We start from the raw sequence: 10,645 nt of genomic DNA, 5'->3' as shown, positions 1-10,645 counted from the left end.
AGCAATATATATGGCTAATCTCTACAGGCTTTATTAAACTTAAATGATGAATCACAAATTACAGTGAAAATAATGAATAAAACTTGGAAACCAACAGTTCAGAGTTTAAAGTTCTTTTTTATTAGTGACAGGATGTTACATAAATGTTTACAATAAAATACGTCCTTACAGTGTGTGAATAATCACATTTCAACCCATTCCCTACCCCCCACCCTCCTTTGCCTTCAGTGTCACTTATGCACCATCCAGGTTGTAGGGTTTTGTTTTGGAATGTAGTGATTACTTCACAATAATATGTTTCTTTCGTATTATGGACGCACTTGACCCAGGACTGCAGTTGTACCATCCCAAGTGGGCGCTGAGATTTGATACACGTACATCTGGACGACGACAGTCTCAAACAGAGGAGTAACCATCCCCACACACACAACTCCTTTGTCGTTACCATCTTGATGTTCCTCTTCTTTGTATTCTTGGCCCATGTCCCTCCCCTATTATGTAATTTTCTGCCCTGGAATGACATTCAGCAGCACAAACACATCCAATATTCAAACTGCAATAGCCCTCGACATATGCAATAAAGTATAGCAATACAAGCATGACAAAAGAATGCTAATTTGATAGAGAAAAACTAAACAACGCAGGTACAAGAAAATTACTAAAGTAACAGAATAAAAAATTTCTAGAGACAAAGGAATACTAATATCAACATCCAATCTTCACTGTATCGAGCGAGAAACCAACCATGACTGGCTATCCATTTTTAAATGCAGATTCTGCTGAAAACGGGGAAACAAAACGCATGAAAGAAAGATGCTTTAGTAATCTATCAATTTATTGGCAAAGTGCATAAAATAAAAACATACGTCATCATTGATGTAGTAAGGGGCTAATATTAACTATTTGCACTAACATTTTCAAAATCATTTATGGAATTTATATATGAACACATAAATCTTGTTATTTAAAATAGTACATTGTAAGTATAAAAATATGTAATTTTGCCCTGTACCAGTAGTTTCAAGCCACCACGACTAGTCGCTCTCCCCCTTCACAGATGCCTGAAAAATAAAACTAGAAGAAACGTTCCTGCATACGGTATGAATTACGCGCAGCACATAGCATGCATTTAAACACTGCTAAAGTATTTAATTAAATGAGATGTCATTGTACATGTAGGGAAACATACAATTGCATATCAGTATTTAAACACGTACATGATGCAAATAGTACGAGGTATCAATCAAGTTGCTACAAAACATTTAAAAAATTGAAAATAGAAAGAAAGAGAAAGACAGAGTAGCAAAAATTTTGTTTTATCAACTAACGAGCCCAGGAAAAGAGATCTTTCCTTCCTTTGTTTGGAGCTGGCCATTTATGAACTGGAAATATTAGGATCAGAACAATAAAAACAACCAGACTTTGAAATAAATATAAATAATCAATGAATGACAATAAGCAATTGAGTGGTATGAAAAATTCAAAAGCACAAATTTATACGGATATATCAAAGGAATGTTTATACTGAAAACATATAATATATATTAAAATACCTCAATAGTACACAAGTAATATTAATGACATACAACAAATCAAATTTCTAACCAAAACACACAGGTGATAAATACAATAGGCTACTTTATCTATTTATTTAGTAAGTTATCTGATAAAATTGGAGCCAGTCATGGATTTTCTCCTTAAGATTACAGCGAAATTTAAATTCAGAAAATGAAAAATGATCCCAGCGCCGTCCATGGGCAGTAAGATATCCCCTTCCCTACCACCCATCCCTTAGTTATTTTTGCGTTTTGTGTAGTTTTGTACTAAGGTTAAACCCTATACAATTACTGAATAGGAAATGTAAAACGTACATGCACAGAACAACGACCGAAGACATGTTTTGCCTTCATAATACGCTCTTCAAATATACTATGAACATCTCTACAAAGTTTTTTCTCGACGTGCAACCATAGACGAGTGAAGTGAACGAAAAGCACTGCTGGCAAAATGCAATGTTAAGTCACATGTTTAATAAACATATCCTGACTTTACACAAGCACAAGGTATATTACGTATACCATCTTAACTATCTCTTGATACACTAGTACTATTAACACTGTTCCCTTCATATGATCAAGTATTACATCTTAATCTAATAAATGGGAACATCAACTTGCAAATACATTCTTTTTGGGGGGCACACACCATAATGAAGAATCACATATTGATGGAGAATCTGGGATCAACCATGGGAAAATATCTGAAAAAAACATAAAAACACAGCATTTATGGATATTCAGTTTTACATTATAGAAGAACCTGAAATACAAAAAGTTAGATCCGCTTACCGTTTTCATCATTTTATTTGACAGTACACACTATATACAAACTTACCTCCTCCTATACTCACCAAATGGCCATCCTAATACTGATTAGGTAGCCATCTTGATTCTACCATGAGTACAAAGGTCACGTGTTGATTTATGGCAAGATGATGCTTTTGCTTTCCATTTCCATGATACCCACCTAGCTAATAAATAAGGGCACAGCAAGAACCAAAAATTGCATTCAAGCCATTAAACCAAAACCATATCTCACACCAAGAATTCTACAAAATCTTACATGTATTTGGAATACAGGCACCATAAATAGTAAATTACATTATTTATATCATAAATATTATACGTGATGCAAATAGTTAAGTTAAATTCAATATCTGTATTTGTACAATGAAAATAATGACAAAAGTAGAATAAAACAGTGTCACAATCAGATACAGGATTGTCTGTAAACGAACCGACAAATCAACTAAGATACGTATAAGTTAGTTTATTTTTTTACACATCAGCATGTGCTTCGGATATGATGTCAATGATCGCAAATATATATATAATATCAATGTTATCCATTACAAATTCCATTATGAAGTTGGAATAAACTGTTTGGGGAAACAGGGACGAAATACGAAAGATTATAAGAAAGAATATCTGCAACCTTAATGTTTTATACTTTTCGCCTTTATGTTTCTTTTCTAAAATAAAATGTTCCAACAGTGATATTGCGCAAGCAGTTATTCCCATCCCACAAAGGAAATATATTTCATCCCACAAAAACAACTTCTGCTGAGAAATAGGGTTTGATCATATGTAACACCACTTTAATTAGTTTTAAGTTCTGGATTTCCTTGGAAATGATTTTAGCATTTCATTAAATATTCTTCGTAAAAGTGTATGCTATATATAAGTGAACATTATTTATTACATTAGTAAAAATGTAGTCGCAGGTTGCAATATTCCCTCCATTTGTAACCTTTCACTCATACTCAGGCAAACAGAATGAGAACATAGTAACAATAATAATAATGGAACATACTTAAAGGGTGAGCACTTTACACAAGTATTTGTGTACTGATATCAGGATAATTATACGTACAAAATTTCTACTCTTGCTTTCTGGTGTTCTGTTAAATCACAACAGCACAGAAAAATTCACATTGGTTTGAACTCACCCGTACGATGCTTTATTTTCGAGATACCAACAGCTGATTCCAGATAGGAACTATCGACGCAGTTTGTTCTTCGCATAATAGATTCCTAACAACACCAGCCATCACTGAACATGGTCGTTCAGGGCTAATAACAGATGCTGCTCTCGTTACCAACGTGCAGTCGTCATTAAGCAGCTGTTACTTGTTGCCCTGGATGGAGTTTCTGGTTGCTGAGAAAAAAGGCCCAGGCATCTAGTCAATTGCACTAGTGTTACTATATATACAAGGCAGACATCGAAATGTAGGTTCGGTGAATTATCAACAGACATAAGCAGAAGCCACCAGATTAAGATCAATACCAGGAAAGAAATACCATGAAACCCATGAACAAGTTCCCCTTAGCAATGCATAGAACGACTTAGAAGTGGCTTAGTATTTCATCATACAAATTTTTGTAACTTATTAAATGACAGCAGAATATTGAATTTATAACAGGATAATCAATGGAATGTTCTACATATTTAAAAAAATCCGAAAAAATGGTTATTTATATGTTATAGTATATTTCATTATTACTACCAGTTAAGATTTTAATTATGATACAAAGAATGATAATACTGAATTTCTAACTTTCATTACAGGGAAAGGATACAGGATATGATCATATTTGCTACAACTGATGATCTAATTATGGTTTCACGGAGAAGTTTTCAAGCATGTGTGTACATAGTTTCAGTTACTTGTTTCATCCTAGGTACAGATAAAATAGAAATATTTTAGTGATTATACTCAACGATCTCTATTTTACGAATCTGAAGTCCACTCAAAATCTCAAAACCTTCCTCAGTATTAAAAATACAACTTTTCTCCCAAAAGTTTCCGGATTGCCTGTACCATTTCACGGCAATGTTTCCTGAAAACCTCAGCATCAAGGCGGCCAAGAATTTACACGTTCACTTACTACTCAACTGTGACGCAACGCTTATCCGTTGTGACGCTTCTGAAAATCAATAATGATACGTACTAAGCATCACTGAAGCAGACTAAACATGGTGTTCCCGATATGTCTTACAAACAAAATGACAGCATCGAATGAAGATCCTATAATTATGAAGACAAACTTCCGTTCTTGTTCTGAGGTGAATCGTGTACGGGGAATTCGTTCCCGAGTCAAGGCTACATGAGTTTTTAGGATCTCCACTATCTTCATCCTCCTCAGTGGTGCATTCTGCGTGATGAGCTGTATAGCACTTCATCTATTCTTCAATTTTGGCTGTCAAAGGTGATTACTTCGTCACTCACACTACTTGTCCAGTTTTCAATTTGCCCTTCAACTATATGAAATTAAAGGTTACTTTAAAACTATAGTAATGTCAGCTTTCATTCATTCCCGAATAAGGTTCCCAACAACCTGCAACACCCAACGAAGACGGAAGGCCTGAAGCCTCATGAACGCTGACTTCCAAATAACCAATGCATTCAACTGTTTTTGTACTAGTATTTTATATACTTTTAAAGACGACACAAATATTTTTCAGTGCTTTAATATTATATGCATAAAACAATGCGTCGCATCATGTACGAGATAACTAGTATCTACGAATATTTCACGTCACGCAAGTGACATCTATAAGCTGCTAAAACAGTCATTAATTCTTAAAATATAAGTATAGTCAACTACCAACGTCTACTTCCTTTGTCACTCTATGGGCGTCCATTGAACGTAATTCAAATAAATTAATACATACTTGTTGAAAATTAGATAACACTCCAGATTGAGTTTTAAATTTGGCGCGCGCACACACACACACACACACATATATATATAGACTACAACCATAACGTGTGAGAACTCAGTTTTAAAAGAGCCTTATCTTAAAAACTATGGAAATAGTTCAAGTGGTTCCGCGATTATACAGGAACTACTAAAAAGTTTAAATATCCATATATGGGAATCACGCAGTACTTATAGAATGGATTTTAAGACTTAACAACTGGAAATCCTTGTGATACGCAGTCTGGTTTAAAATGCACTACCTGTTTATGAAAACTGCATTAACAGGGAATTATGAGAATGTGTCCGAATTCTTACACTGTGAATCTCAGTCTTGACCTACGAACCATAATTTCAATGTTGTAGCGTTTGTGCAAAACCCTCTTCTCGGTAATCGGAGTAATATCACAGGATAGCAGTTTACACTACTGCTAGGTAGAGTTAACAAGCGAACAGAAAAAGAGTGGGCAAGCGTACTATACTTTTTCAACGTCGAAGTGCGCTATAAATGGACGACTGCGTTTGAACAGGCCATACGGTCAGCCTAGGAGATGGTACATTTTTGTACCGTGATATACTTGTGCGTACGGGAAAGCCACGACAGTAATGCATATGTGGCAGCAATGAAGAAAAGAACCTACGCACGAAGTTTAAGCACTGTAAAATGCAATGTTACTACAATATGGGTTAACAGATATCTTGTTCGATTGTTGAAACCGAACTACACAGCGCTGGAGTTTTCTAAATGTCGGACTGGTGGTACATATACCTTTGTGTAGGGTTCCATTTGATCCAACTGAATGACTGGTCTGCAATGGGCGCATAAACACCGTTACTGGCATGCTGCATGGCAGGCGGTAGTATTTTGGAACAGTCTCGCTTGAATCTCTTCTGTAATGAATGCAACATATGCATTAGACGCTATCAAGGTGAGTGGAATCTACGCTGTCGAATCTCATAGATCAAGCGGCACGTGTACTGGTATGGGAAGCCCTCGGGTACAACACGTGATCTGTCCCTCCGTATTGACAGCTACCTCATCAGTAACCGCTAAATCAGAGAAGTTTTAAGATGTCCAGAGCTGATATTACACCCTTCCTTATGACTGACATTGCTGCTTGCCTGAAGTGTCCATCACTACTTTATATAAATAGTTAGAAGCCGCTTCATTCGTCATGATCCTTCATCAGCCTATGGACGTCTTGTAGTAAACGAGTTCAAGAACATATCCAAGACGTGTTGGATTCGATACCACAACGTATAAGGGGCCTCTAATTGCAGCGTGTAGCTTTCACACCACACTAATTTGTATAACTACTTTCGGACATCTGGTGGTAGTATTTTCAGTACCCTGTATAAACCATGCCAATATACGGGATCCAAAGATTTCAATCCATTTTATTCACAATGGAAAAAGGTAAAAATGAAAAGTACATTAAAATAATGACTAGCTATTCTCTATATTTGTTCAGCTTTTTTTTTTCTTTTTTTAAATGAGCTTGGAGGGGTGAAGGTAGGGACCCTAATCCCTACAACCTTTCTTTTCTTTCTTCTCTATATTGTCTTGACAATGACAATTAGCGAAAATTTGGATACATCAACTTTTTAAGTGATTCCCTAACAGGATGCAAAAGGTGAATACCATTCATAAGACAGCCTTGTCAAACGTCTTACAAATATTCCAGGTACATTCAAATATTAAATTTCCTGAAAATTTTCAGGAGTTGCTTTAATGATTAAAATATTTATTGCGAAACAGTAATGTATATAAATGACAAATACCTAATTAGTTCCATGGAAACCTAAACCTTGCACCAGACTGACTTTCAACTCTAAGGTCTCCACAATTTAATTTAATTTAGATACGTTGAACGGTATCTATATCCAGCGCTTTAGCAACATTAAAAAGCGACTAACAGAACACATTACTATTTTTTCTTATTTTAACCCAGCGAAGCGGGTAATTGAAGCTAGTATTCAATTGATATACATGTTGCAACTACAAAAGGTGATTATCATACAAAAAGAATATATAAGGAAACATTTTTCGCACTCATATTTTCTTTAAGTATGGGTTACACTAAAATTAATTCAAATTATGACAGCCAGTAAGACCACAGAAGACACTAAAGCTACCTTAATTTTAGTTCTATTAGATTCGGCTTAATTTGTCAAATTGAAAAACTGCATACATTCTCACTCGCTGTGATTAGTTATGTTTCTGCAATTGTATGCAGTTACCTGAATTTTGCTCTGTGGTAGTTAACAACGAATATTACATTTGGCACACACGTGTATTGAAAAATAAAATATTCTTCCACAGAAACCTTCAATTTAAAATTTGTTTCTCTATGCCTCTGAAAGTACTATGGATTAACGTACCACAACCACTTTGGTATGTTGAGAGTGTGCCACAGACGCGAAGTCCACTTCCTTACTTTTCCTTCATGACTATTCTTCACCGGAGACTTTCCTAAATCCCTCGAAAATAAACAGCTTAAAGAAACTAATGCTTAATAATGAGGTTCATTGAATAATTGTAGTGAACCAAGAAAATCAGGAGCGGACATGGGAAACAAATTAGTTACCACGAAATAAAAACAACCTTTCATCCAGAGGAAGATAGAAAAAAAAGACAGAAACGACTGAAAACAGAAAACTGGAGCACAATGATCTTTATGACCGAGCACTTCTTTCCTTTTCTTCCTTCTGTGTCGTGATGAATATATAGTCATGAAAGACTAGTATATAATTAACTTATTATCTTTTTGTGTCCACAACTGGCATGTTAACTATATATATACAGTGAAACCTGTTTTTAGCGGAATCAAGCGGGGCCTGCAAAAATTTCCGTTAAAATCAGGTTTCCGCTTAGTGGAGGTAGACTTTTCCTTTCTTTAAAAAAAAAAAAAAAAAAAAAAAAAATACATGCTTATAAAGGGGTATACTGGGAAAATATATTGCTGTACGTATATTGTTCGATTACAGTACTTCTTTCTTCTACGAATAAATACATACATACAAAATAAAATAAAATAAATAAAATGAATACAAAATATGCTCTGCACATGTTTTCTTTATTTTTCTAATAGCCGAGCAGGGTTTTCTGTGTACATTGCTCCTTGGCTGCTTGACTTTCCGCATACACTTTAGCCCAAGAAATTATACTAAGTGAATCAGAATCATTTTTTCGTAAGGCAAATTTTTGCAGTACCTTTCAACTTCTGAGAGAATCTTGATATGTATTTATTCTACACTTTTCTTGGAACTCGGTATCGTATTCCTCTTCTTCCTCTATCTCGTTTACTTCTTTCCGACATTCCGTATGATTCTTGATTAAGTTGCGGGGATTAAGAACAATTTGTGGGCGTGAATATGAGTAGTGGTTGGAGAAGGTCAACACTGTTCAGAAATATTTAACAAAAGAACGATCATTTTATCGCATACAGTGTAATGTATATGTCTCACAGAATGTCTAAGCATCTTTTAAACGCTGTAGTCCGGAACTCAGAATTTTCCGTTAAATGTTTATTTTTCTTCCCGTTGTCCGCGTAACACAGTTTCCGCTTAATGAAGGGAGTTTTAAACGTTTTGTTCTCCAAAATTCATGGGACCGTGAAATATTTCCGTTTAAGACAGTTTTCCGTTTAATAAAGGGTCCGTTGAAGACAGGTTTTACTGTATATAACTTTTCAGGAGGATATGTTTAAGTCTTGCATTTATTATGCAGATGTTTATCATTTATTAATTGAATATATTTCAGTTCTCATGATTTGTTACATCAAAAATCTGTTAACCCAAGGAACACTCATCAATGCTACTTGACTACACTGCGGTCACGACCTGACAACGCCCGTAAGGAAGAATATCGAAGTTCAAATGCAAGGCAAATTACCACTTTTAACAGGTTTTCGATAAATGCAATCTGAAATTTGTGGAACTGATGTGACGAAAAATAATAATCCAATCAATATTTAAAAGTAAGGTCAAAGGAACTAAGGTACTCTATACAGAAAGTACAGTAAGTTAACTGTTAAACTATTCAAAGTGAAATTAAAAATTTTACTTTAAAAACTGAAAAAACTCCTGAGAAAATCCACGAAATCTGAGCCTTTATTTCAAGTTAAAAAAAAAAAAAAAAAGTTGACATTGTTTAATATTGCTTAATTTAATTAAAGTACTTGACAAAAAAATTTAAAGAAATTTCCCATTAAAGTTGTCTGAAGCCTCGACCTACTTAGAGCAGATGCCGCGGTCTGAAGCTTTCCATTCCTTTTCTAAATGAGCCTTGGTTGTATCGCTGCGGAAGAAGACTACTTCAAAGGCAATACGGTTCATTAACGTTACTAATTTCATGTAGTTCAGAAACTTTTGGGACGAAGGTTGTAGTCTATTTTATACTGATATAACATTTTCCGAAGTCTGTCGCCAATCAATTATCACAAGTGTACCGACTCCTTCAGCTGTGCTTCAACCGCAATCTCAAGTTATAGGGTTTGGTGAAAATTCACATTATATAAACTAAGAAAATACACTAGTATTCCATAATTTTAACCGATAAAATTATTGACAACCAGCTACACAGACATTTCATGAGATTTCACGAAACTAACAGATCTTGCACTGCAACTGCAAGAAAACACCAACTGAAGCAGAGCTAAAAAGTCATTATGTTTGTGAATGGATTGAAAAAATGTAATACGGAAATTATCACGTATTACAAGAAATCTCTATATGACCAGGGATATAACGGGCAAAAACGGGAATTAAGTGAAATACTAATAATAGTTTTCCATATTATACCTTATAAATAATATCCTCTATTTTAATATTATAGGCTACAAACATACTCCAATTTAATCAATCCAGAATTGTATAAATAAGGTACTCACTCCTATTTTATTGAAGACAATACAGTGTATACATGAATAACGTCCATGTGTGTAATGGACTTCGCAGTGCTAATGAAAATTTACGTCACGTTTATAAGATGTGTCCGGAAGACTATTCCACGTAATTATACATATACACTTCCTCAATTACACATGGTTTCTAAGTTGTTCATGTGTACAATAAAGTAAACTGACCTGAAACATTACATTGTGAGTGTGTACGCTTTTAATATATAACAATTTACTTATATTGACTCTCTCATTTATATTGACTGCTAGTAAAACAACAACCGAAGATTTCACACACTAACCAATGTTTGAATTCTGCACAGTAAGGTATTCTTTGCACAGTCGTATGAGTCGTATTTCCAACTTTGAAGACGCTGAGACGAAAAAAGTAACGAAGTATTGTAAATAAGCCTTACGAAAACCATAATGTGAGAATACAATGACGACGAAGAAATGTTTTCTAGAGCCTTTCAGGTCATCTGA

At 34.7% G+C, this 10,645-nt stretch overlaps 1 protein-coding gene across 10 annotated transcripts in view; it reads right to left on the bottom strand.

Annotated features, from left to right (window-relative positions):
- Positions 1-97: 97 nt before the first annotated feature.
- The window catches only part of Psi (P-element somatic inhibitor), a 146,531-nt gene continuing 135,983 nt past the window's right edge, over positions 98-10,645 (bottom strand). For 9 of the 10 annotated variants that reach the window (XM_081743371.1, XM_081743417.1, XM_081743400.1 and 6 more), the window contains one exon: positions 98-2,260. The gene's annotated coding sequence lies outside the window, so the exon portion shown is untranslated. Of the gene's footprint in view, positions 2,261-3,508; positions 3,718-10,645 lie in introns of all 10 variants that reach the window. The other variant, XR_014128785.1, reaches the window with a different exon arrangement.

Source organism: Thermobia domestica, chromosome 2 (assembly GCF_964235325.1).
Source record: "Thermobia domestica chromosome 2, izTheDome1.hap1.1, whole genome shotgun sequence".
Lineage (NCBI taxonomy): Eukaryota > Metazoa > Arthropoda > Insecta > Zygentoma > Lepismatidae > Thermobia > Thermobia domestica.
Note: the sequence above shows the minus strand (reverse complement) of the source record. Positions and strands in the feature narration are given on the sequence as shown.